This window comes from Urocitellus parryii, unplaced genomic scaffold, assembly GCF_045843805.1.
Source record: "Urocitellus parryii isolate mUroPar1 unplaced genomic scaffold, mUroPar1.hap1 Scaffold_156, whole genome shotgun sequence".
Taxonomy (NCBI): Eukaryota; Metazoa; Chordata; class Mammalia; order Rodentia; family Sciuridae; genus Urocitellus; species Urocitellus parryii.
The window spans coordinates 130,339-137,579 of record NW_027552098.1 but is presented as its reverse complement, the minus strand read 5'-3'; positions in this window follow the sequence as shown (position 1 = coordinate 137,579).

Here is a 7,241-nt window from a genome sequence, read left to right as displayed (position 1 = left end):
TAGGTTAAGGGCTAGGTGTATGGTTAGGATTAGGTCTATCATTAGGCTTAAGGTTATGGTAGGGCTAGGGTTATTTTTAGGGTTATCTTTAGTGTTAAAGCTAACGTAGGGCTTGAATTAGGGCTAGGTTTTGTGATAGGTTAGGGCTATGGCTAATGTAAGAACTAGTGAATAATTAGGACTAGTTTTATGGTTAATGCTAAGGCTAGGTGTAGTTTTAGGGTTAGTATTAGGGTTACGGTGAATTTAGAGCTAGGGTTAGTGTTAGTGTCAAGGACAGTGTTCTGGTAAGGAAATGGTTAGGGTTAAAGCCAGAATTAGGACTAGGGTTGGGTCTAGAGGTAGGTTTAGAGTTTGGGTTAGGTTAAGGGTTATTGTTAAGGCTACGTCTAGTTTGTCTTTAGGTCTAGAGCTATAGTTATGGCTAGATTTAGGATTATGTTTAGGTCTAGTTCTAGTATTAGAGTTAGGTTTAGGTATAAATTTACCAGTAGGGGTAGTGTTAGGTTTTGGTTTTGGGTTAGGTTTAGATTTAGACCTAAGATTAATGTTAGGGTCAGAATAATGGTCAGGGATAAGGTCAGAGTTTTGGTTATGGTTAGATCTAAAGTGAATGCTAGGCTTTGGACTAGTTATAATATTAGTGTTTTGGTTAGGCTAAGGATTAGTGCTAAGAATACAGTTAGCACTAGGGTGAGGGTTTGGGCTAGGATAAGGGATAGGGTTAGAGCTAGGATTAGGACCAGGTTTAGGGTTAGGTTTATGGTTAAAGCTCGTGTTATGGTTAAAGCTTGGGCTAGTTTTGTATTAGGGTTTGGGGTAGTGTTATGGTTACAGCTATTGTAAGAACTAGGGTTACAATTAGGGTTAGTTTTAGGGTTTAGTTTAGGGCTAGGTCTAGTGTTAGTGTTATGTTTAAGGTTAGAGTGATATTTAGAGCTAAGTTTAGTGTTTGGATATGAGTCAGGGTCATGGTTAAGTTTAGGGTTAGGGTTAAGTTTCAAATTAAGGATAGGTTTCGGTCGGTGTAGGGTTAGGGTTTGTTCTAGGGTAAGGGTTAGTGTTAGAGTAAGGCTTGGTATATTTTTAGGGCTATGGCTAGGGTTAGGGCTAATTTTAGGATTAGCATTAGGGTTAGAGCTACTTTCAGGGTTAGGCTGAGGCATTGGGTTAGTGTTAGTTTTAGAGATAGGTTTCGATATAGAGTTAGTACTAGGGCTAAGGATAGTGCATGGGTTACGACTAGGGTTAGAACTTGGGTTAGGGTTATGGTAAGGGATAGGGTTAGAAGTAGGGATAGGTCTTGTGTGAGAATTATAGTTAGTCTTAATTCAAGGGTTAGGGTTAGGGTTAGGAATAGGTCTAAATTAGGGCTAGGATAAGGGCTAGGTTTAGTGTTAGGGTTAGGGCTAGGGCTAGTGTTTGGTTTAGTGTTAGGTCTGGGTTAGGGTTAGGGTTATGGTTAGGGTTAGGGTTGGGGTTAGGGCTATTGTATTCCTTAAGGTTAAGGTTAGTTTTAGAGTAATGTATTGGATTAGATGTAAGATTAGGTTTTAGGGTTAAGTTTAGTTTATTGTTAAATTTAGGTTTAGGGATAGGTTTAGTTTTGATTTATGGTAAGGGTTACAGTTACGTTTATGGCAAGGGTTAGGTTTAGGGTTAGGTCAAGGGTTAGGTTTATGATTAAGTTTAGGAATAGGGTTAGGTTTGGGGCTAGGTTTATTATTAGGGTTAGGGATAGGTTTAGGGTAATGTTAGGTTTAGAGCTAGTGTTAAGTGTTAGTACTACGTTAAGTTTAGGATTAGGTCTAAGTTTAGGTTTATATTTAGGAATAGGGCTAGGGTTATGTTTAGGCTAAGGGATAGGCTTTGAGCTAGGGTTATATGTAAGGCAAGGTTATTGTTAGGGCTACATTTAGGATTATGGTTATGCTTAGTGTAGGTTTAGGCCTCAGACTAGGGCTAGGTTTTGTGTTAGGTTTAGGCCCAGGATTAAGGCTGTGTGTAATGTAAGATCTAGGGTTCTGATTAGAGTTAGTTTTAGGGTTAGAGTTATGGCCATGTCTAGTGTTATGTTTAGGTTTTGGGTTAGGTTCAGGTTTAGAGCTAGGTTTAGTGTTAGTGTTAGGGTCAGTGTTTAGGTTAGAGTTAGGTTTAAGTGAAAGCCAGAAGTAGGACGAGAGTTACCTCTAGGGATAGGGTTAATGTTTGCCTTAGCTTAAGGCTTATGTTAGGGCTAGAGCTCAGAGGTTTTTTTTTAGGTCTAGGTCTAGAGTTATCGCTATATTTATGATTAGTCTTAAATCTAGGGCTAGTGTTAGGGTTAGGTTTAAGCATAAGTTTACTCATTGGGCTAGTTTTAGGGTTTGGTTCAGGATTAGGGTCAGATTTAGACTGATGGTTTATGTTAGGCTAAGGAATTGAGTTAGAGTTAGAGCTAGAATGAGGGCTAGTGTTAGAACTAGTAATAGGGTAAGGGTTTGGATTAGGCTATGGATTAGGATTAGGACTAAGGTTAGCACTATGGATAGGGTTTGGCTTAGGGTAAGTGATAGAGTTAGAGCTAGGGTTAGGGCTAGGGTTAGGGTTAGGTTTAGGTTTACTTCTAGGGTTAGGGCTCAGATTAGGGCTAGTTTTTCTGTTAGGTTTAGGGCTAGGGTTAGGTCTATGGCTATATAAGAACTAAGGTTTTGATTAGAGTTAGTATATGGTCTAGATCTAGTGTTTGTGTTATCTTTATGGTTAGTGTGATATTTCAAATTAAGGTTAGTGTTAGAATATATGTCAGGGTCAGGTTTAATTTTAAGACTAGAACATGAATTAGAGGTAGAAAGTTATGGCTAGGTTTATGGTTAGGGTTGGTTTAGGTTAGCATTTAGGGTTAGGACAATGGCTCATTTTTTAAGGGATAAGGCTTGGGTTATGGCTAGTTTTAGGATTAGCAATAGTGTTAGTTCTAGTGGTAGGTTGAGGATTAGGCTGAGGGTTAGTGTCAAATGTAGAGTAATGGTTAGATCTAGGGTAGGGTCTAGGGCTAGGTATAGGGCTAAGGTTAGGGCTTGTGTTAGGTTTATTGTAATGGATAGGGTTAGAACTAGAAATAGGGCTAGGTGGAGAGTTAGCATTAGTCTTAGGCCAAGGTTAGGGGTAGAATATGTTTTAGAGCTAAATTAGGGCTAGGATTAGTGCTAGGGTTAGTGTTAGGGTTAGGATAATAATTAGGGCTAGAGACATGGAGTGTTAGGGTTAGGGTTAGTGATAGGGTTAGGGAAAAAATGAGGTTATACCTAAATTGAGGTCTAGGGCAAGGGTTAAAATTAGAGATAGGGCTAGAGATAGGGTTTGGGTTAGGATTAAGGCTAGGTTTAGGCCTAAGATGAGGACTAGTGTTTGTGTCAGGGTTAGGGCTAAGATGACGGTTGGGGCTAATGTCAGGTCTGGATTTATGGTTACGTTTAGTTTTAGGGTTAAGTTATGGCTATGTCTAGTGTAAGGTTTACGTTTAGGTTAAGGGTCAGGTTTAAAGCTATGTGTATTATTAGGGTCAGGGTTCGAGTGCAGTCTAGTTTAGGCTAAGATTCAGGGTTAAGGATAGAGTTAGAGTCTGTCTTACAGTAATTGATAGGTTTACGTTTAGGGTTCAGGTTAGGTTTAGAGTAATGAATAAGGTTAGCAATAGTGTTAGCATTAGGCCTAGGGTTAGCATTTGGTTTAGACTTATCTTTAGTGTAATGGATAGGGTTAGAGCTAAGGTTAGGGCTAGGTTTAAGTTTAGAATAAGGACTAGGGTTATGGTTAGGCCTAGGGTTTATGTCAGGGTTAGGTTTGGGGTATGTGTTAGCGTTTAAGCTAGGATTTGGGCTAGTGTGAGGGTTAGGGTTAGAGTGAGGGCTAATGTTAGGGTTTGGGTTAGCATTATGTTTAGATTAAGGTTAGAGTTTGAGCTAGAATTAGGGTTAGGGTGAGGGTTAGGTTTAGGGTTATGTCTAGGCTTATGATTAGGGTTACAATAAGGGCTAGGTTTAGGGCTAGGATAAGGGCTATGTTTTGTGTGAGGTTTATGGCTATCATTAGGGCTATGGGTAATGTAAGAACTAGGGATATGATTATGGCTAGTTTTAGGGTTAGGATTATGGATGAGTCTAGTGTTCAATTTAGGTTTGGGGTTAGGATAAGATTTAGAGCTATCGTTTGTTTTAGGGTAACTGTCATTTTCAGGTTAGGGTTTGTTTTAGGGTGAGGGCCTAATTTAGGACTAGTGTTGGGTCTAGGAATAGAGTTAGTATTTACGTTAGTTTAATGGTATTGTTAGGGCTAGTGCTAGGTTTTTGTTTAGGGCTAAGGCTAGATTTATGTCTCTTTTTAGGATTAGATTTGGTCTAGTGCTAGTGTTACTATTAGGTTTAGGTATAGGTTTACCGGTAGGGGTAGGTTTAGGGTTGCTCTAGGGTGTCAGGTTTAGACCTAGAGTTAGTGTTAGGGTCAGAATAAGGGTCAAGATTAGAGATAGGGTTAGAGCTAGAATAAGGGCTTGATTTAGGACTAGTAATAGACATAGGGTTTGAGATAGGTAAGGATTATGGTTAGGACTAGGGTAGCATTAGGGTGAGGGTTTGGCTTAGGGTAAGGGATAGGGTTAGAGGTAGAGTTTGGGTTAGTGTTACAGTTAGGGTTAAGTTTAGGGTTAAATCTAGGTTTAGGGCTTGAAATAGGACTAAAATTTGCGTTAGCATTAGGACTACAGCTACTGAAAGATCTAGGATTCCAGTTAGGGCTAGTTCTAGCTTTAACATTAGGTCAATGTTTAGAGCTAGGGTTACTGTTAAGGTCCGAGTAAGGGTGAAGGTTACTTCTAGGGTTAGAGTTAGGACTCCAATTAGGACTATGTTTAGGGCTATGTGTAGGGTTAGCATTTGGTTTAGGTTAAGGGTTTGGGTTAGGGTTATGGCTCAATTTTGTTTTAGGGCTAGGGTACAGTTAGGACTAGTTTTCCAAATAGCATTTGGGTTAGGGCTAGTGTTAGAGTGAGCTTTAGGCTAAAGGTTAGGGTTAGATTCAGTTTTAGGGCCAGGGTGAAGGTTAGGGCTATTGTTGGGGCTAGGGATAGAGATAGGGTTCGGTTATGGTAACGGATAGGTTTAGAACTAGGGATAAGGCTAGGATGAGAGTCACATTTAGTCTTAGGGCTAGGGATAGTGTTAGGTTTAGGGTTAGGGCTTAATTAGGGCTATATTAGAGCAATGGTTAGCGCTAGGTTTAGGCCTAAGTTTAGGGTTAGGGTTAGGGTTAACATTAGGATTAGGTAAGGTATGGCGTTACAGCTACATTTAGGGCTAGGACAAAGCATAAAATTAGGGTTAGGGCTAAGGTTAATGTTCGGGTTAGGATTAAGGCTAAACTTAGGGATAGGTTTACGGTTAGGATTTATGTTAGGTTTCGGGCTAGGATTAGGGATAGGGGTAATGTCAGGTCTAGGGTTATGGTTAGGGATAGTTTTAGGCTAAGGATTATGGCCAGGTCTATTGTAAGTGTTAAGTTGAAGGATAGGATCAGATTTACACCTAGGGGTATTATTAGGGTCAGAGTCAGGGTTATGGTATGGGTTAGGTTAAGGATTAGGCTTACTGCTCAATTTAGCATTAGGGTTAGTGTTAGGGTTAGGGTAACGAATACGGTTATGTTTAGGGTTAAGGTTAGATTTAGAGTAATAGACAGGTTTAGAGTTAGGGATAGGGTTAGGTTTAGGTCTAGGGTAATAGATTGGATTAGAGCTACAGTTAGGACTAGGATTATGGTTAGGATAGAGCTATGATTAGGGTTGGTTCTAGGGTTAGAATTTGTTTAGGGTTAGGGTTAGAGTAATGGATAAGATTAGACCTAGGGATAGGGCTAGGATTATGGTTAGGATTAGGGCTATGGTTTGGGTTATATTTTGGGTTAGGACAAAGTTTAAGTTTATGGTTAGGTTTAGGTTAAGTATTAGGGCTAGGGTTAGGGTTAGGGCTAGGGTTAAAGCTAGGATTAGGGCTCTGATTAGATGTAGGTTTTGAGTTAGGTTAGGGCTATTTAGGACTAGAACTAATGTTAGAACTAGGGTTATGATTAGGGCTAGAGTTAAGTTTAGCATTATGTCTAAATCTAGTGTGCAGATTAGGTTTAGGTTTAGTGTGATGACTAGAGATAGGGTTCGTGTTACCATCAGAGTCAGGATCAGTGTTACTCATCAGAGTAGAGATAGACTCGAAAAAGGTCTAAGGTTAAGGATAGGTGTAGGGATAGGGTTTGTGTAAGGGTTAGGGTGAGAATTATGGTTAGGTCTAATGTCAATTCTAGGATTATGGTTTGGTTAGGGTTAGCGTTAGGGCTTTGTCACAGTTTTGTTTTATAGCTAGGGCTACTTTTAGAATTAGTGATAGTATTAGCGTTAGTGGTATGGTGAGGTTTAAGCTTAGATTTATTGTTATGGTTAGATCTATGTTTAGGGATATGGCTATGTTTAGGTTTAAGATTAGGGCTAGTGTTGGTTTATTAATGGATAGATTTAGAACTAGAAATAGGGCAAGGGAGAGAGTTAGAATTAGTATTAGGGCTAGGGTTAGGATTAAGAATAGGGTTAGGGCTAAATTAGGGCTAGTTTTAGGGCTAGGGTTAGTGTTAGGATTAGGCCTAGGGTTAGGGTTAGGGATAGGGAGAGGATGGGGTTTAGCGATAGGTTTAGCATTATGCCTAGGTTTAGCATATGAGTTAGGCTCATCTTTAGGGTAATGGATAGTGTTAGAGCTTACGTTAGGGCTCGGGATAAGGTTACAATTAGGGCTAGGGTTAGGGTTAGGCCTAGGCATAGTGTCAGGCATAGTTTTAGAGTAAGTATTAGCATTTTAGCTAGGGTTAGGTCTTGGGCTAGGGTCATGGTTAGAGTCAGGACTAGGATTAGGGTTAGGGTTGTATTTAGGGTAAGGGTTAGAGTTTGAAGTAGGTTTAGGGCTAGGGCGAGTGTAAGATTAGGTTTAGGTCTAGGATTATGGTTAGTGTTATAATTAGGGCTAGGTTTATGGCTAGGATAAGGGCTAGGTTTTGTGTGAGGTTTAGGGCTAACATTAGGGCTATGGAAAATATAACAGCTATTAATATATTTATGGTTAGTTTTAGGGTCACAGTTATGGAATTGTCTAGTGTTAGGGTTAGATTTTGATTTACGATAAGGTTTAGAGCTAGAGTTTGTACAGGGTTATGGGTCATTG